This window comes from Lolium perenne, chromosome 5, assembly GCF_019359855.2.
Source record: "Lolium perenne isolate Kyuss_39 chromosome 5, Kyuss_2.0, whole genome shotgun sequence".
NCBI lineage: Eukaryota > Viridiplantae > Streptophyta > Magnoliopsida > Poales > Poaceae > Lolium > Lolium perenne.
The window spans coordinates 103,437,724-103,454,352 of NC_067248.2; positions in this window are offsets into that span (position 1 = coordinate 103,437,724).

Sequence of the window (16,629 nt, forward strand, 5' to 3'; positions counted from 1 at the left end):
TGGATCGGAGCGAGGGAGTAAATTAAACATGGCATCTCGTGCATGAAGCTTGACAGATCGATCAGGTTGGCTAGAATGGCAATACAATGCTCCTCATTAGGCAAATGCATGCCATGTACGATAGTATACATCCAGTAAAGAAGTCTATACTGACATAAAAAAGACTACATTGGGGATGAGAGTCAATTGGGGAATCTACAATACATAAAATCTTGCTCGTAGCTGATTTTGGCTAAGAGGGTTTTACTCACATTACACGTGCCACTTTCCTTGTGTGCAAAACAAGTTCCAATAAAGGAAGAGGAAAGAAGAGGACATTGTGGGCGAGATTGAACGCCTTTTTATGTGTTAAGCTGAGGCCTTGTTTAGCTGAGGATTTCGACTTAGGCCTAACAAATTTCAGCACACCCGTGAAATAATAAATTTCCTTGCGCGCACCACTGTCATCAAAAATAACAAAACTAGCACGCAAGATTAAGAACGAAGTGAATTTAAGTAACTTGGTTAGCTTTTCAAGCAATATATTCAGAGAAAGAGCACACATGTCCGGCTAGAAATAATCGTAAGAGAAGAACAATAAATCTAAGGCATCCCACTTCATATGCAGAAGGGACGCGACAGCGCATGGATTCATACCTTGAGTCGACTCTGGCTCGTAGAAGGGCGGTCGCGCCTCGAGGATGCCGGCGACGTCTCCACCTCGATCTCACATGTGACTGCTTCTCGGTGGGCGGTGCGTCACGCCATATAGAAGATCTATCAAAAGAGGAGAGCCTGATGACGCTACCGACGCCTCAACCTTGATAGCACCGGCTTGTTGCTCCGCACCGAGATGCGCCACGTGCAAGATTTAGCGGATGCGCCAATTTTAGAGATATGTCATGATCGTTGTAACAAATTTCAACATGATGATGATTTGATCCTGCACTCGGCCTTGAACATAAGTACTAGTACGGTCTCACAATTTTGTATCATTATACTTTGCGAGATTTAGCGGATGCGCCAAATTCAGAGATAGATCATGATCATGGTAACACAATTTTCAATGTAATGATGATTTGATGTTGCACTAGACCTTGAACATAAGTACTAGTACGGTCTCACAATTTTGTATCATTATACTTTGCAAGTTTTAGCGGATGCGCCCATTTTCAGAGGATCATGGTAACAAATTTTCAACGTGATGATGATTTGATGTTGCACTCGACCTTGAACAAAAGTACTACTACTGTCTTACAATTTCTTTATCATTATACTTTGCAAGATTTAGCAGATGCGCCAAATTCAGAGATAGATCATGATCATGGTAACAAATTTTCAACGTGATGATGATTTGATGTTGCACTCGAACTTGAACAGAAGTACTAGTACAGTCTCACAATTGTTTTATCATTATACTTTGCGAGACTTAGCGGATGCGCCAAATTCAGAGATATATCGTGATCATGGTAACACACTTTTCAATGTAATGATGATTTGATGTTGCACTCGACCTTGAACATAAGTACTAGTACGGTCTCACAATTTTGTATCATTATACTTTGCAAGTTTTAGCGGATGCGCCCATTTTCAGAGGTAGATCATGATCATGGTAACAAATTTTCAACGTGATGATGATTTGATGTTGCACTCGAACTTGAACAGAAGTACTAGTATGGTCTCACAATTTTTATTATCATTATACTTTGAAAGATATAGCGGATGCGCCAATTTCAGAGATAGATCATGATCATGGTAACAAATTTTCAACGTGATGATGATTTGATGTTGCACTCGGCCTAGAATAGAAGTACTAGTACGGTCTCACAATTTTTTTTATCATTATACTTTGATATAGCGGATACGCTAATTTCAGAGATAGATCATGACCATGGTAGTGACCAATATTCAAAGTGATGATGATTTGATTTTGCACTCGGCCTTGAACAGAGGTACTAGTACGGTCTCACAAGTTTTTATCATTATACTTGGACCTTAGCGAAATTCAAAATCTCATAGCGGCAAAACTTCCCGCCTACAAAATACAAAAATTTCACACGCTTCCAAATTCCCATTCTACCCCTGTGGAGATGACAGCAAAGTCGGTTGGTGGGGGGTTCTGCCCGTCATTTTTTGGATCACCACCTCCCTAGCCCAGAAACCCACCCAAAAAAAATTCATTTCCCTTAGACCACCCACCGGAACTTCCCAAGTCCCTCTCTCCCACCTCCACGACCACCGCACCGGGACATCCCCACCAGACTTCCCTGGCCTACCCGAGGCCTCGCGATCCTCGTCATCCGGCTGCCTGCCGGAGCCGCTTCATCGACGCCGTCATCAACCGGACCGGATCATCCCCGCCGAACCTCGAAACCATATGCTCATCCAGCAGTCTACCGCAGTCGCTTCAGCTGCGGCATCGTCCACCCCACCAGAGCCGCTTCGCCGGATCCGTCGTCCACCGCATCAGATCTTGCTCACCGACACCGCTGTGCATGAACCGGATCTGCTTCACCGGTGCCCTGCATGATCTAAACTCTTCTACTGTCGCTTTTCTATTGCTTGCCTACAAGTTCTTTTTTAATCTTGGGGGAACCTGTTTGTGCTAACGACGCGCCGTTACGTTTTTGCAGACGAGATGAGTAACCATGAAGTGTAATGGCCGTCTCTCCAACCCCAAGTAGCACATGTAGCGTGCTTCATCACCGGATCTATCAACCCCAGGAAGATCTGATGTGACTCCCACAGAGTGCTTCTCCTAATGTAAGTCCCTTGTTTTAGCGCCATGTTCTGGGTTCAGGTGCTTGTTTGTCTGAAGCTCTTTTAGTTCATTCCTAGCTATGACCATAACACCTTGCTATTTTCTACTTCATTGCTAACTTTAAGCGATTGAACATTTTGGTTTGCATTCCCTGCTCTATAGATGTAGCCATCATAACTTCTATCTTGCTCAGTCGTTGTTACAAAAATTATAGGTATTATAGTAACATCCTGCTATTATTTAGTTCATGGCCAATTTTAAGTAATTGCACATGTTGGTTCGCATTCCCTGCTCTATAGCTTTTGGCATCGTAACTTCTATATTTGGTTTACATTCCCTGCTCTGTAGATCTAGCCATCATAACTTTATCTTGCTCAGTCGTTGTTACAAAAATTATGGCCTGCTACTATGTTGTTTGTGCCAATTTTTTACTCCATGAACATGTTGGCTTGCATTCCCTGTACTACAGGTGATGCCATTGTTTTGTATCTAGTTCATTGTAAGCTAACAAAGTAAGGACTTAGTTTGGCATGCTATCACTCTGCTATCTAGCATGTAGTACAAATAAACTTGTCATACTACTAGATAATAATTTTGCGTGCCATCTTGTTCTTCAAAAGCTGCATTATTGACTTGTTTCTCTGACTTGGCATGACGCTCACATATGGAAAGCTGAACATATTGGTTTGCATTCCCTCTTATACAAGTTCACGGTGTGATCCCACTATATTACGTATCTGGTCCATCCTAAGCTCCAAAGATTAACTATCCTCTATGTGTTGCTCATTACAAGTTTATATCCCAAAACATCGTGATTTGCATCCCCTTCACTATAAGTTCAGGAGTATTATTTAGTTCACGGCCAAAATGAAGTAATTGCACTTGGCACATGTTGGTTCACATTCCCTCCTCTTTAGCTTTTGCCATCGTAATTTCTATTTTTGGTTTACATTCCCTGCTCTGTAGATGTAGCCATCATAACTTCATCTTGCTCAGTCGTTGTTACAAAATTTATAGCCTGCTACTATGTTGTTCATGCCAATTTTGTACTCCCTGAACATGTTGGTTTGCATGGGACTCGACAGTAGTAAGTCTGCTGTTTCATTCTAACATGCTCTGTTATATTGGCTGTTGGTTTGCGGCATGCATTCTTTGTTTGCTTATTGTGCGCATTACAATGATCTTGTTATAACGACGAAATGATGAGTTCCAAATTCTTTGCCAAACAATATTGTAGTGTCTTTGCCTTTCCATTGTTGCTGTCTTAACTTGTAATGTCTTTGTTTCAGATATAGGTGCTGCATGGACAACTTAAAAGATTGCCGGATCGCTTCATTGTATTGCTAGGTTTAATTGCCATTCAATTTCTCTGGGTTCTGTAATATTTTTTCAATGCCTTGCAGCTGATGTAATATTTAGTTAGTTTTTATAGTTCTTTCGCGCATTTTTTCTTTGGTGCTTGTGGTAAGTGAGGCTATCCGGCAGAAATCAATGCTGCGTAAATATTCTCAGTATCTAAATCACGAATTCCCATCCCTTAAACGGCCCAATTAAGCGAAATCACATATGTGCCTGCCCGCAAAATCCCAAAGCGCATATTATGCCGGCATATAAACAGCAACTAAACGGGCTGGCCCACTTACTTATTGGGCAAGCCAATTTGATTTACGGTGGACCCCACACTCTAATTGGGCTGGCCCACTTGCTTTAAGGAGGACCCACCCACTACTGGGCCGGCCCACTAATTAGTTGGGCCAGCCCATTTGCTTTTGTGGTGGACCCCACATACTAAATGGGCCGGCCCTTTAAAATGAAAGTGGGACCCACATGTGTTTTTGGACCGGCCCACTATCTTGTTGGGCCGGCCCACTTGCTATATGGTGGACCCCACATACTAATTGGGCCGGCCCTTTAACAGGAAAGTGGGGCCCACCTTTGCTTTTGGCCCGGCCCACTATCTTGTCGGGCCAGCCCACTTGCTATATGGTGGACCCCACATATCAAATGGGCCGGCCCATTAACAGGAATGTGGGACCCACCTGTGTTTTTGGCCCGGCCCACTATCTTGGTGGGCCAGCCCACTTGCTATATGATGGACCCCACATACTAAATGGGCCGGCCCTTTAACTGGAAAGTGGGACCCACCTGTGTTTTTGGCCCGGCCCACTATCTTGTTGGGCCGGCCCACATGCTATATGGTGGACCCCACATACTAAATGGGCCGACCCTTTAACTGGAAAGTGGGACCCACCTGTGTTTTTGGCCCGGCCCACTAGCTTGTTGGGCCGGCCCACTTGCTATATGGTGGACCCCACACACTAAATGGGCCGGCCCTTTAACAGGAAAGGGGGCCCACCTGTGTTTTTGGCCTGGCCCACTTGCGTCTTGGGCCGGCCCAGTTGCTGTAAGGTCGACCCCACATGTTAAATGGGCCGGCCCATTAAAGTTTTGACCAGTCAACCTTAGAGGTTAGGCCCGGCCCACGTAACTAATGGACCAGCCCAGCTATATAGTTGACCGGTCAAACTATGTCATCTGGCCCGGCCCGCTTAAGACGTGGCAGGCCTCGTGTGGGCCTACCATCTACCACGGGGTTTCGACCCGATTAACGCCGTTAAGCACGATTAACGGCGTCTGCCACGTGTCAGTTTGCATGACGTCAGAAGTCAACGGGCTCCCGAAAACACTTGCGCAACGGTCCGATTTTCCGTGGCGGAAGGGCGCCCAAACGCGACGGACCGAAAAAAACGTCGTAGGACTTTGCCTGACGCAGTTTCGACAACAGAACCCATATCGTCGGGTTAGGACCATAGGCGATGAAAAATACCCCTTAGTGGACGATTTTGGGACGTTGTCTATCAGAACTTTTCTTGTAGTGCCTTCTGCTTGAACTTTGTCTGAACGATGCTTGTGACATGCTTGTTGTGATAAGAAGTTTACCTGCTCCTGCTCGCTTCATAACAAAACTTTGTTAAATTCTACCCCGGTATGCCGGGTTTATGATGTAAGCTAAAACTCATCCTTTTGGTTTGTGGTGCAACAGTTTATGCCGGTAGGCTATACCGGTAGTTAATTAACTTATGTTTGCCTTAGCATATTTGTTTGTTGATTTTCTTTTTCTTGCACTACAATGATTTCGCAATTGTTTCCGCATCCAATTGATGCATACTTGGCTCTTTTGCCTTGGCTCTGCCAACCTTCTCTGGGCGTTTTTGGCGTATGAGCACAAAGTTCTTTTACCAAGCAAGCATTTTCTTGAACTTAGAAATAACTCGAAATTTTTGCAAAAAACCGGTATGACCGGGGTTAGTTAGATTTTTCCGGATTGTTCTTTCCCGCTCTCCCTCTTCGCAGTTCATGTGCTTATCCCCTACCGGTTTATCTTGCTTGCCATGAAGCCAAGTTATGGACAACAGCAAAGTCGAAGACTCCGGTAGGGTCTAGCACACTACTAAACCGGAAAGAAAAAACGTTCAATAAGCAACCGGTAAACTGAGAAAATAAACATGTTACATGCAACTTTAGTAATGATAGTCCCCGAGATTCATTCGAGGTTCCGACATCTTTTATTCATAGCAAATAAGGTACAAAAAGGAACTTCTTACAGCACCACTTCAAGAGTAGAAAGGACGCAACAAAGCTACATTCCATGGGCGTTTGGTCTTCTCTCCTGACTTGTCCGCCTTTCCTTTCTTCCATTCCTGTGCATCAATCAGGTAATAGGCATCATTGTGGAGAGCCTTGCTCACAATGAAAGGTCCTTCCCATGGGGGGGAAAGCTTGTGCCGGCCTTCAGTGCGCTGCACCAGGCGTAGCACTAGGTCCCCTTCTCGGAACACCCTCGGATTAACCTTCCGGCTGTGATAGCGTCTGCGGTTTTGCTGGTAAATGGATGTTCTTGCCAAAGCTAATTCTCTTGCTTCTTCTAGCAAGTCCACATCGTTTTCTCGGGCCTCTTTTACCTCTTCTTCGGTATAGAGCTGCACCCTTGGTGAATCATGGAGAATGTCGGTTGGTATGAACGCTTCTGCCCCATAAACCATAAAGAATGGCGTGTATCCGGTGGACCGGTTCGGAGTTGTTCTTAGACTCCACAGTAATGATGGTAGCTCATCGATCCAACACCCCGGCGATTTTTCCATTGCATCAATGAGTCTTGGTTTGATACCGGAAAGTACCAAAGCGTTTGTTCTTTCAACTTGGCCATTGCCTTGTGGATGTGCCACTGAGCATAAATCCAGCCGGATGTTTTTGTCTTCACAGAATCGCTTGAATTCTCCTTGAGTGAAGTTTGAGCCATTGTCAGTTATGATACTGTGTGGGTATCCATACCGCAGGATTACATCTTTTAGGAACTTTACTGTTGTGTGGCCATCACACTTTGCGATAGCTTCACTTCCAGCCACTTGGTGAATTTATCCACCATTACCAAAATGTGGGTCATGTTTCCCCTTGCGGTTTTGAACGGTCCAACCATGTCTAGGCACCAGACAGCGAATGGTCAAGTTAGCGGTATGGTCTTTAAACCGGATGCTGGGGTATGGTTTTGCTTGGCGTACCTCTGGCACCCATTGCATTTTCTTACCAGATCCTCCGCGTTCTCCAAAGCCATTGGCCAATAGAACCCATGCCGGAACACTTTTGCCACCAGCGCCCTTGACGAAGCGTGGTGCCCGCATTCTCCTCCGTGAATTTCCTCAAGCATTTCTTTTCCCTCTTCCGGCTCCACGCATCTTTGGAGGACACCGGTAACACTTCTCTTGTATAACTCGCCATTGATGATGGTGTAAGCTTTGGACCTCCTCTGTATCCTCCTAGATTCATTTTCGTCAACCGGCAAGGTGCCGTTGATCAGGAATTCCTTAATAGGTTTAACCCAAGATGGCGCTTCTCTAACCACAAACACCGGCATGTCTATATCCATGTTTTCCACGAGCGTCACTTCCTCCGGTATGGGCGCAGCAGTCCCCGAGCTTACCGGTTGAGTCTCCTGGCTCGCTGGAGCAGTCCCCGAGTGTGTCGGAATAGTTCCCGGGTTTCCTTCATCAATGTCCATTGGCACCACATGTGATTCCGGTACGAAAATTGATTCCGATTCCGGACTTGGTTTGATCGATGGAACTCTTAAGTGTGCCAAGGCTATTCCGGGGGGAATTTCCTACCTCGATGAGCCTAGCTTAGATAAAGCATCCGCGGCTTCATTTTCAGCACGCGGCACATGGTGAAACTCACACCCTTCGAAGAAGCCGGCAATCTTTTGCACATGAAACCGGTATGAGGCCATGTTGGCATCTTTCGCATCCCAATCTCCGGAACACTGCTGTACCACCAGATCTGAATCGCCGTAACAAATAATCCGGAGCGCACCGATTTCTTTTGCGACTTTCAGCCCATGTATCAGAGCTTCATACTCAGCAACATTGTTTGATGCCGTGAAGTGCACTTGTAAAACATACCGGAGATGATCTCCCTTCGGTGAGGTGAGTACCACACCAGCACCCAGACCCTCCTTGAGCTTGGATCCATCAAAGTGCATCTTCCAGTATTCTATCTTGTGTTCTGGCGGCTTGTATTGCACTTCCGCCCAATCGACCAAAAAATCAGCTAATGCTTGCGATTTTATGGCATCTCTCCTTTCATACACCGGTACATATGGTGATAACTGAATTGCCCATTTTGCAATCCGGCCGCTGGCGTCCTTGTTGCCCATGATATCGGAGATGGGTGCCTCGCTCACCACTTTCATGGGATGCTCCTCAAAGTAGTGCTTGAGCTTCGTGGCAGCCATGAACACTCCATAAGTCATCTTTTGGAAGTGCGGGTAGTTCTGCTTTGAGGAGGAGAGCACCTCGCTCAGGTAGTATACCGGTCTTTGCACGGTTTTTCCTTCCTCGTCTCGCTCCACCACAACCACAACACTAACCACCCGGTTTGTTGCCGCTATATAGAGCAGCATAGGCTCTCTTTCCAAAGGTGAGGCCAGTATTGGTGCGGTAGCTAGCATTGTTTTTAGTTCTTTAAACGCCGCGTCAGCCTGCGGGGTCCAGACGAAAGTATCCGATTTTTTCATTAAGGCATAAAGCGGCAAGGCCTTTTCTCCTAGCCTGCTTATGAACCGGCTTAGCGATGCCAAGCTTCCGGTAAATTTTTGCACATCTTTGAGTTCTCGCGGTATTGTCATTCTTTCTATCGCCCGGATTTTTACCGGATTCACCTCAATGCCCCGGCTTGATACAAGGAAACCAAGTAGCCTACCGGAAAGGACATCGAAAGTGCATTTCGCCGGGTTGAGTTTCATCCGGAACCGTCTTAGGTTGTCAAATGTTTGCCGGATGTCATCGATTAAGGTATCTTTTACCTTAGTTTTTATCACGATATCGTCCACATAGACTTGCACATTCTTTCCGATTTGATCAAACAAGCATTTTTGCATACAGCGTTGGTACATTGCACCAGCGTTGCACAAACCAAAAGGCATAGTAACATAGCAATAAGCCCCGTGCGGGGTAATGAACGCAGTTTTTATTTGATCTTCCTTTTTCAGGGGGATTTGGTGGAAACCGGAATACGCATCCAGAAAAGACAACAACTCACACCCAGCAGTAGAATCAATCACTTGATCGATTCGAGGCAGAGGGAAAGGATCTCTTGGGCAAGCCTTATTAAGGTTGGTGTAGTCGATGCACATGCGCCACACCTTCGGAGCTTTTGCCTCCAGGTTCTCATCTTTTTTCTTTTCGACCATCACCGGATTAGCCAGCCACTCTGTGTGCGTGACTTCCACGATGAAACCGGCAACCAACAGCTTTGTCACTTCTTCTCCAATGATTTTCCTCCTATCTTCAGCGAACCGGCGCAAAGGTTGACGCACCGGCTTAGCATCCTTCCGGACGTTTAGAGAGTACTCAGCCAGCTCCCTCGGAACTCCTACCAAGTCATCAGTAGACCAGGCAAAGATATTCCGATTCTCACGGAGGAAGCTGACGAGCGCGCTTTCCTATGCTTGACTGAGGCTAGCACCGATACGAACGGTGCGCTCTGGGTAAGCCGGATCCAGCACAATGTCTTTCGTTTCATTGGTCGGCTTGAATGCCGGTGAGGCCAAGTTTCCACTCATTGCCGCTAAGCTCAACTTTGAGGACTGAGCCAGCGCAACAACAATTTGCATTCTTTTCTTTTCCTCCGCTATCACCAGCGATTCTGCTAGGTTTGATCCGGCGGAAGCGGTTTCCATCGAGACTTTATAGTTCCCCACCACGGTCAAGGGTCCACGAGGTGCCGGCATCTTCATCATGAGGTAAGCCGTATGGGTTGAGGCCATGAAAGCTGCCAATGCCGGCCTTCCCAGCAACGCATGGTAAGGACTGTCTAAGTCCACCACCTCAAACTCAATGTTTTCAACACGACAATTATCACGTCCTCCAAACGATACGTCCACCCGAACTTTTCCTATCGGGGCGCAAGACAAGCCCGGAACGATCCCGTGGAAAGTTGTACGAGTTGGCTGCAGCATATTCTTTGTTATGCCCAGTGTACGCATGGTATGCTTATACATGATGTTTATGCTGCTGCCGTTGTCTATTAGCACCTTGCTGAATTTTACCCGAGTTTCTAGCCCCTTCATGATTGGGTCCACAACAAGAGCGTATCCGCCCGGATTCGGCATGATTTTGTGGTGATCCTTGAACGACCAGGTGATTTCCCGATCTGACCACAACATGTACTTGGGTACTGCCGGCATCACCGCGTTTACTTCCATGGAACGGCGATGCACGCTCTGCATGTCGGTTGGTTTAGTGACAAAGACAACCATGCACAAATGTGGGTCTTCGTAAACATTCTGGCCCAAAGGTGCCGGTGGAGGTGGTTGATCACGATTCTCCTCCACCCGGTTAACTTGCTGGTACTGTTGCCTATTTGGCAGAGGCTGTACCGGTAAAGCATTTGCTCCAGTAAGCGGTGGCAGTGGTGGTAGTTGCTGTCGACGCAGCATATCTTGCGGCGGCGGCAACATTATGGAGCACCCTTGTGCTTGTGCATCCTTCACTGCCCCCTTTTGCATCAAGTACTTGGTCCAAGAACAATCCTTCGTCAGATGGTTCGACGGGTGGTCTGGGTTCGGCGTGTGCCACCGGCAAGGTTGATCCATGGCGGCTTCCATGGTGTATTTTACAGGTTCTTCCCAGTTCTTTTTCTGGCCCCAGGGTTTCTTTTCAACCCACTGCTTTTTAGGACCCACCCATGGCTGCGATCCGGTTTTCTGTCTCTGGCTGCCGCTGGCATCATAATTTTCTTGCACAGCAGCAACTTGCTGCGGAGCGTACCTTCGATCAGGAAAATCTTCCCTTCTTTTGTTGTTCCGGTTGTCTCGGTATTGTTCCTGTCGCTGCTGAGACGGATTCGACTGCTCCGGCTCAGCTTGTACTGCCGGTTGCATTGGGTCTCCCAATGCGTAGTTTTCCGCCACTCGCATCATCTCTGCCAACGTGCTTGGCATATTCCTCTGCAGCCTTTGCCACAGTGGTGATCCCCTCTGGCATCCTTGACTGAACCAAGCGATCGCTTGTGCTTCAATCACTCCTTCACATGTGTTCCTCAGCGAGTTCCACCGGGTGAGATAATCCCGGTCTGTTTCTCCTGTACGCTGTTGGCACAGAGCGAGCTGCTGGGGCCGGTTTGGCCTCTTTTAAGTGCTACTAAAGTTGCTCATAAAGGCTTCCTCAAAATCCAACCATCCGTTAATGCTCCCGGCCGGCAAGTTGTTAAGCCAGATCCGCGCAGGTCCTACCAGGTAGGATGGTATGATTCTTACCGCCCAACGCCGGTTTACTCCACCACCCGCTACGTAAACAGCAGTTACATAGTCCGCCAACCAGTCTTCCGGCTTAGTTGTGCCGTCATATGTTTTTGTATCTCGGGGCAACTGGAAATTGCGTACCGGTGGCTCTTCTCTCATATTCGTGGGCCAAAGCACTTTGGGCCAGGAGGACCCTCAGATTCAATCATCTCAGAGAGATACACTCTGTCCAGCCTGTGCCTCGCATCCTGGCTTGGCAAGTATCTTTCCCCCAGCCGTTCCCCCAAAGGGTTCCGGCGGGCTTTGGTTCGTTCGACCTCGGAATCTTTCCGGTTCCGCGGCTCTCGCCTGCCGGTACCCTGGTGGTGGCATTTCTTCCTCCACATACGCTGCCCTTGCAGCTCGATAATTTTGCCTGGTTTCATATCTACCGGCATGATTGTTTCCGGCATAGCCTCCTTTGGCGTAGCCCCGATCTGCCCCTTGGCTTTTCCTACCGGCATCTTGTTGCCCGGCTTTTTGCTTTCCGGTGAGAACCGGATCATACACAGTCATCTGCCGTGCATTCTTTTCTCTTTCTCTTCTTTTGTCCGGATGGGGGGACGAAGCCTGCCCATGGGACTTTCTTCCGGCATTCTTTGTTGAACGCGCGGATTTTGAGGCTGCTGCCTCGTTCAGTTTAGCTAGCTGCTCAGCATTTTGCTGCTCGATAGTTTCCAGCAGCTCTCTAACACGCTCTTGCTGTTTTGCCAAAGCGTCTCCGAAAAGCGATTCACATAGTTCTACTGCAGCTTTAGCAGCTTTTATAGTTTTATCCGGGCTACTGTACTTAGGCTTTTCTACAATGCTCACAGATACAGTTGCACTCTTGCCGGCAAGAACTTCCTTGCGCAAATCCTGATCTAGATTGCGAGCCTTAAGCCGGTTTTCCGGCATCCTAGCAGCATGAGCACTAACTGAAGCAAAGCCATGGGCTGCGTTGTAATCACGTAGGGTTAGGTTCAGCTCGCGCTGAGCCCGGATGATGTCGGCGCCACCGGTAAGCAGCGCCTTGCGCGTGGCCTCCAGCTCCTCCTGAGCCTTTGCCGGGTCGATGTTCTGCGCGATGGGCGTGGCCAGCGTGTGCATCGCCGCTTGAAGAGGGGTTGCCGGTGGCGCTGAAGATGCTCCCGCGGCGCCTGCGTCACGCTCCAGCGGCGGTTTTGCCGGGCGGGTCGATGCCGCACGTTCAGCTCCTTCCTCCACAGCTCCTTTGCCGGTGTTGACCGCGCCAGCCATCATGACCTCCACGCTGCCGGCGGCACGGCCAGCACAAAGCCACCTTGGCGGATCCGGCGCCACCAGCACCGGCGAGAGGCGCTGGCGCACGGGAACGGTGCCGAAGTAGATGCGGTGGCTGCCGAACTCGATGGTGCGGCCGTTCTGCGGGAACTTGCCGCCGTTGGCGAAGCAGCCTGCGTTGTCGTTGATGAAGTCCATGTTGTAGATGTGTTGCACGAGCGCGGACACCGTGCGCTCGCCGTTGATGTCGAGGATGCCCGCCCGAATATGAACTCCAGCAAGCGCCACTTCATGCCCCACGGTGGGCGCCAACTGTCGTCGTGGTGAACAGACAGATGCCATAGGATGGCTTATGTTGGGGCCGAATGGACGCTAGAGGATTCGGGGGAGGGTTTGTGATTAGACGGGATGAACTTCCGGATGGTTTCCTCAAGAACTTGGCCAAAGCCAGAGGTTGAAGAAGAAAGACACAAGGAAGAACTCGCTCTAGATCATCTTCTCTATTGATCTCCACAGGTTACAAGTTTGTGCTTACAGGTTCTCTCTCTCTCTATGTTCCGCTATTCCGCGCCCGTGAAGGAGGCTGCCCCCTCTCCTTATATAGGGGAGAGGGTGGCTTACAGGACAAGAAACCCTAATGGCATCTTTGACTAGACAAACTACTTTATAAAGATACTTTATAAAGCTACTTTAATCACAGATGACGCCGGGGTCTTCTTTAAACAGGGAGGCTGACGTCCTCCGGCTTCTTTGATCGTCATACTCCTCTTTATCGTCAGGCCTTCATTTAAAGCCACTTTGCTTAGCTCATCGTTGTCCTCTAGCTCTGGAGAGAATCTTTGACCGGTCCTACCGACATGCTCTTCCTTCCGGTGTCCCGGTATCTTTTCTATCCTGTCCCGGTATACCCCTCCTGGGGATACCGGCCCAGCTTTACTTAGCCAAACTCTTATCTTTGTGCTCCGGTATGAATATTAAACCGGTATCTTGATGGATAAGACCATCCGGTTTGGCATGCCTTTGGCATACCGGGGGTCATCCCCCCAACAGTGTGTGTCCACATGGTGTGTACACTATCATGGTGGGGTGTTGTTTGAACCAATTTTGTACCCCCGGGTGCGTCCAGCTACACGCACATGCGCTGATGGCAATTAGTAAATGTTGTAGACAACACGGTCAATGGATTAGGGTTTCCCTGGAAAGCGAGCATCGGATTGTGGGAATGACCCCAAAAATCGTGTGTGTCCACATAATGTGTACACTATCATGGTGGGGTGTTGTTTGAACCAATTTTGTACCCCCGGGTGCGTCCGGCTACACGCACATGCGCTGACGGCAATTGGTCAATGGATTAGGGTTTCCCTAGAAAGCGAGCCTCGGAGGGTGGGAATGACCCAAAAAATTGTGTGTGTCCACATGGTGTGTACACTATCATGGTGGGGTGTTGTTTGAACCAATTTTGTACCCCCGGGTGCGTCCAGCTACACGAACATGCGCTGATGGCAATTAGTCAATGTTGTAGACAACACGGTCAATGGATTAGGATTTCCGTGGAAAGCGAGCCTCGGATTGTGGGAATGACCCCAAAAATCATGTGTGTCCACATAATGTGTACACTATCATGGTGGGGTGTTGTTTGAACCAATTTTGTACCCCCGGGTGCGTCCGGCTACACGCACATGCACTGACGGCTATTTGTCAATGGATTAGGGTTTCCTTGGAAAGCGAGCCTCGGAGGGTGGGAATGACCAAAAAAATTGTATGTGTCCACATGGTGTGTACACTATCATGGTGGGGCATTGTTTGAACCAATTTTATACCCCCGGGTGCATCCGGCAACACACACATGCGCTGACGGCTATTAGTCAATGTTTTAGACAGCACGGTCAATGGATTAGGGTTTCCCTGGAAAGCCAGCCTCGGATTGTGGGAACGCCCCAAAAATCATGTGTGTCCACATGGTGTGTACAATATCATGATGGGGTGTTGTTTGAACCAATTTTCTACCCCCGGGTGTGTCCGGCTACACGCACATGCGCTGACGGCTATTAGTCAATGTTGTAGACAGCACGGTCAATGGATTAGGGTTTCCCTGGAAAGCGAGCCTCGGATTGTGGGAATGACCCAAAAAATCGTGTGTGTCCACATGGTGTGTACACTATCATGGTGGGGTGTTGTTTGAACCAATTTTGTACCCCGGGTGCGTCCGGCTACACGCACATGCGCTGACGGCAATTTGTCAATGGATTACGGTTTCCCTGGAAAGCGATCCTCGAAGGGTGGGAATGACCCAAAAAATTGTGTGTGTCCACATGGTGTGTACACTATCATGGTGGGGTGTTGTTTGAACAAATTTTGTACCCCCCGGGTGCGTCCGGCTACACGCACATGCGCTGACGGCTATTAGTCAATGTTGTAGACAACACGGTCAATGGATTAGGGTTTCCCTGGAAAGCGAGCCTCGGATTGTGGGATGACCCAAAAAATCATGTGTGTCCACATGGTGTGTACGCTATAATAGTGGGGTGTTGTTTGAACCAATTTTGTACCCCCGGGTGCGTCCGGCTACACGCACATGCGCTGACGGCAATTTGTCAATGGATTAGGGTTTCCCTGGAAAGCGAGCCTCGGATTGTGGGAATGACCCCAAAAATCGTGTGTGTCCACATAATGTGTACACTATCATGGTGGGGTGTTATTCGAACCAATTTTGTACCCCCGGGTGCGTCCGGCTACACGCACATGCGCTGACGGCAATTTGTCAATGGATTAGGGTTTCCCTGGAAAGCGAGCCTCGGAGGGTGGGAATGACCCAAAAAATTGTGTGTGTCCACATGGTGTGTACACTATCATGGTGGGGTGTTGTTTGAGCCAATTTTATACCCCGGGTGCGTCCGGCTACACGCACATGCGCTGATGGCAATTTTCAATGGATTAGGGTTTCCCTGGAAAGCGAGCCTCGGATTGTGGGAATGACCCCAAAAATCGTGTGTGTCCACATAATGTGTACACTATCATGGTGGGGTGTTGTTTGAACCAATTTTCTACCCCCGGGTGCGTCCGGCTACACGCACATGCGCTGACGGCAATTTTTCAATGGATTAGGGTTTCCGTGGAAAGCGAGCCTCGGAGGGTGGGAATGACCCAAAAAATTGTGTGTGTCCACATGGTGTGTACACTATCATGGTGGGGTGTTGTTTGAACCAATGTTGTACCCCCGGGTGCGTCCAGCTACACGAACATGCGCTGATGGCAATTAGTCAATGTTGTAGACAACACGGTCAATGGATTAGGATTTCCGTGGAAAGCGAGCCTCGGATTGTGGGAATGACCCCAAAAATCATGTGTGTCCACATAATGTGTACACTATCATGGTGGGGTGTTGTTTGAATCAATTTTGTACCCCCGGGTGCGTCCGGCTACACGCACATGCGCTGACGGCAATTTGTCAATGGATTAGGGTTTCCTTGGAAAGCGAGCCTCGGAGGGTGGGAATGACCACAAAATTTGTGTGTGTCCACATGGTGTGTACACTATCATGGTGGGGCATTGTTTGAAACAATTTTCTACCCCCGGGTGCGTCCGGCAACACACACATGCGCTGACGGCTATTAGTCAATGTTTTAGACAGCACAGTCAATGGATTAGGGTTTCCCTGGAAAGCCAGCCTCGGATTGTGGGAATGACCCCAAAAATCATGTGTGTCCACATGGTGTGTACACTATCATGGTGGGGTGTTGTTTGAACCAATTTTCTACCCCCGGGTGTGTCCGGCTACACGCACATGCGCTGTCGGCTATTAGTCAATGTT